At 37.1% G+C, this 4,374-nt stretch overlaps 1 long non-coding RNA gene across 1 annotated transcript; it reads right to left on the bottom strand.

Moving 5' to 3' along the window:
* Nucleotides 1-2,997: 2,997 nt before the first annotated feature.
* On the bottom strand, nt 2,998-4,082 carry LOC111897946 (uncharacterized). Its single transcript, XR_002852439.3, has 3 exons — nt 3,784-4,082; nt 3,295-3,672; nt 2,998-3,183 (listed from the first exon to the last, which is right to left on the bottom strand). It is a non-coding gene; the product is annotated as an uncharacterized LOC111897946 (long non-coding RNA).
* Nucleotides 4,083-4,374: the final 292 nt, after the last annotated feature.

Raw genomic sequence — 4,374 nt, 5'->3', positions numbered from 1 at the left:
CACCAGAACACATCTCAACGAAGAAAAGGAAATAGGGCGGACAAGCCTTCCTAAGTCCTTCAATCATTATTTATATGCATCTATACAAGCACAGACATACATCTAACTACGCTTGAGTGTGTATCAAGTGGAATCATATTGTGAAGTATAAGTGTACAGTGTGGAATAATCGACTTGTGAAGTATAAGCGTACAGTGGAATATCCGAGTCGTGAAGTATAAGCGTACAGTGGAATATCCGAGTCGTGAAGTATAAGCGTACAATGTGGGATAATAGAATCGTGAAGTATAAGTGTACCAAGTATAAGTGTATCGCGAAGTGGAAACGACAACTGGTGAAGTAAAAGCGTCTATCAAGTATAAGTGGCTACAAGTATAAGCGATATAGAGACAATAACCGGTATAAGCGTATCACGAAGGAATGCGTTATCAAGTAGGAGTTTTAAATAAGTAAAAGCGAAGCAGCAGTAACTAACAAGTAAAAGTATACGTCGTGAAAGGGAACTTTGATGAAAACCTTGGAAAAACCTTTATACTCCGGGAAAATCACATTTGGTATTCTTTGGTAAAATAAGTTTGAAAAACTTTATAAATCCTTGGAACCTTTATAAACCAGTTTAAAATGAATTTAGATAAAACAGTATAAGTAAGAGTTTTTAAACAAATGAAAACCTTTTTGAAACCATCATAGTATCCTACTCGGTAAAACAGTGTACAGTGTGGTAAAATCTTGTGCATGCGGGTTATTAATCACATATGATTGACATGATAACTGGCATGTTTAACTTGTATTCCCCCCTATCAAAACGTATAAAAACATTTAAAAGGTTCATTCAGGGGTATGAACTCACCTGGCGTAAGTGGATCCGACGAAGGTGCCGGTTGGGTGCTCGGTGTCAAGCAAAGACTCGAACACACTCAATGACCTATTTAACATATGATAACATATGTTCACATACAATTAGTATATTTAATACTAATTAAACACGTATACGCACTCAAAGGAGCGGAAAACACTTTGGTTAAGTGTTTGGGGTGTCCCGGATAACAACTAAGGGCTCAAATGGCTTAGGAATGGAGTTTACCCTCCAAGAGTAAACTCTATACTTAGATTTTACGGCCCTGGGACAACTACCATGAGTTTACGGCCGTAAACTCATGGTGAGTGGTTTCTAGGGTGTTTTAAGGCCTTAACTTGCTTGTGGAATTATTCTAGGTCCAAATCTAAAAGGCATGAATGAGTTTAAGGCTTCTAAGGGCTTCATTAGGGAGTTTACGGCCCATGAACCATCCCTAAGGGAGTTCACGGCCGTGAACTCCTATGCCATGAGTTGAGTGAAGTTTTAAGCCCTTAATACATTCCTAGCATTTTATAGTAATAGTCTAAGGCCATTTGGGGAACAAAAACCAACATTTTGGCATGTTTGAAGGTGTTTACGGCCTTGACACATGTCTGGGCCGTAAACTCCTTTTGTCCCATCATTTCATTTTGTTTAATTGTACTAAACCCGAAATAGCAAGCCCCTAAATCATGTGTTAAGCCTAAGGGTGGTTTGGGAGTGTGTTTGGGGCATTTTGACAAGTTTAAGAGGTGTTTACGGCCTAAGCATGTGCTTGGGCCGTAAACTCTCTTTTATGCCTCATTTTGATTGTTTTAAATGAGCAAACACTCCTAGGCTAATTCCTCTATTTATTTCCAAGCTTTTGGGGACAAGTTTGGGTCTCTTTTGGCCTCAAATAAGGTGTTTACGGCCTAAGGAGGATCATAGGCCGTGAACTCCTTTTCAACAGCTTAAATGGTCGAATTTTAAGCTATAATCACGAGTCATAATGTTTAGAACAAGCTAGGGTAAGTGGACTTATGATTTGCAAGCGTTTGGTTGCGGATTCGGGTCGAAAATGAGTCTAGAGAGAGAGGGTGAAAAAGGTTGAAATGGGGTTTACTCCCCCTTATATATGGGTGGGAGTTGGAGCTCAGTGGAATTCTACCCGATACTGTCGTTATACGGGACTTTTGGTCGCACCCGATTCAGTGGTCGTAATAATAAAAACTAATTTTTCCATTAAAATGAAAATGTGTATTACGAGTTTTTATTCCTCTTATCACGACTTAACGACATAAAGATATAAATAAATGAAACATTTATTTATTTGACGACCTCTAATTAACGGAACTTTTATACAGTGGAATATTCCGTTAACGGTAACGGGGTAATGTAACGAAATAACTTTGGGTTGTCACAATTTGTTAATATATTATATGATTAATATATTAATTAGAAATAAATAGTTGGTTTGTTAATTTATTATGTGATTAAATATGAGATCAATTGTTAAACAACTGATTTGTTAATTTATATGATTAACAAATTAATACGACATCAATTAGAATTAATTAATTATTAAGCATAATTAATATGTAATTAATTTGGGATTAATTAAAGGTGCAATGACTGAATTGTAATTGCTTAATAGTCGAACAAAAGAAGCAATTCTAGAACCATTCAAGGGTGGACGGTTTTGGGAGCTCTTTTAGGGTTTGAATTGGAATTAAATCCAATATTTAATTATTCAACTTGCTTTGTCCCTAAATTATTTAGCTATAAATATGACCCCTTGGGAACTTAAATTTGTGGTTACCTTTTCCAAGGAGCATATGAACGGAATTTATACCTTTCCTCCTCTTTTCTTAAGTGTCTTCTAGTTCTAGGGTTTTGGTGTGAGCCATTAGAGGCATCATCTTTTTGGTGCTAGCTCTCCAAGATCTTTAAATGAAGGATTGAAGTACCTTGTTCTCTATAACAAGCAATGTTGCAGAAATCGCTTGACATAGGCTAATCGGTGGACTGGGGTCAAGGGATTAACCGGCTAGGCGGGGATTAATCGGGAACCATTAATTATTAATAAAAATATTTAAAAAAATAATAAATATAACATTAAACCTAAGAATATAACATTAAATATAACATTATAAATAATATATATATATATATATATATATATATATATTAAAGTTTTAATAAATATAGCATTATATATAATTAAAAAAAAGTCCTTTGCTACAAGAAGTTCATTGACATGAGGTTGGGGACTTGAAGGAGTCCATGCTGCAAGAAACCCTTTAAGCCTTTTACATAACTCACTGCTTAAAACATCTGGTGTGGTGCTCGAGAGATCAATAGAGCTGGGAAAATGGATAAAGATATTCAATTTCAGACATATGCAAAACTAATCCGTGTTCTTGCTGCATACACATACACACATAAAACCAAGAATTGAGGGATGAAGAACTAACCTGCAATCCAATCTATGTTTTTGCTACATACACATACAACCAAATACCACTAACTGCTCCATTCGTTTTTGATCCAACCACCAAACACGTCCATTGACCACCTTCCTGTTTGCATCTGTTCTGCACCATCACACTCCACCACTATCGCACCATAAACAACCGAGAACTAGAACCAACCCACCTACATCTTCAATCCATGGTTCTTAATAACTTCACAGATGATCAAGGGACCGAAATTTTAGTCAAGAAATTACCCAAATCAAAATACCCTTCACTCAGGAAATTGATCGAACACTTGGTGGGCATATGGTTTCATACACAAAACAATTAGAGATTTTGGTCAAGAAATTACTCGAATCAAATACCCTTCTGCCTTACCTGTTACAACCAAGACATAAATCCAACCAACAATTAAAAAAGATGAAGAAACAACAAACGATTTTAGAAAGATGAAGAAAGAACAAACAATTTTAAAAAATCATTGTTTACCTAATGGTGCAGAAAGAACAAAGGATTTTAGAAAGAACAGGCGATTTTAGAGGGTGTTCCGGTCTTCGTTTTCATTCCAATTTGCGAATTTATCTGATGTTGCTGGAACTGCGACTGCGAAGGCGTGAAGTCGTGAACTGAAGCTTGGAAGGGGACTGCGACGTCATTGCTTGAAATAGATGACGAACCGGAGGCCAGAATTAAAGTCGACGGAAGAAGCAGATGCGCTGATTTCCCTTTGTTCGTTCTCGTTCGTGGGTTGTGTCTAGAGAGGCAGAGAGAATCTCGATTTTTTTACTGCATCGAATGAGAAATCGGAAGCAACCCTAGAAGCATTTGTTACACTTTGACAATTTTGCCCTTAATTTTTTTTAAATTACGTTGACTTTCGTTGATCGATTTGGGCGCCTAGACCCGGCTAGACCCGCCTAGACTTGTCTTTGACCGACTTTGACCACGTCCGATTATATAGTCCGATTAGCTATAAATGTCAACAGTAGAGGACCGCCAAGCGCCTAGGCGCCGATTAATCGGCCGCCTAGGCCGATATTTACAACACTGATAACAAGTTTAAGGTATGTATCTCTAGTT

The sequence above is a fragment of the Lactuca sativa genome, chromosome 5 (genome assembly GCF_002870075.4).
Source record: "Lactuca sativa cultivar Salinas chromosome 5, Lsat_Salinas_v11, whole genome shotgun sequence".
NCBI classification, from domain to species: domain Eukaryota; kingdom Viridiplantae; phylum Streptophyta; class Magnoliopsida; order Asterales; family Asteraceae; genus Lactuca; species Lactuca sativa.
Note: the sequence above shows the minus strand (reverse complement) of the source record. Positions and strands in the feature narration are given on the sequence as shown.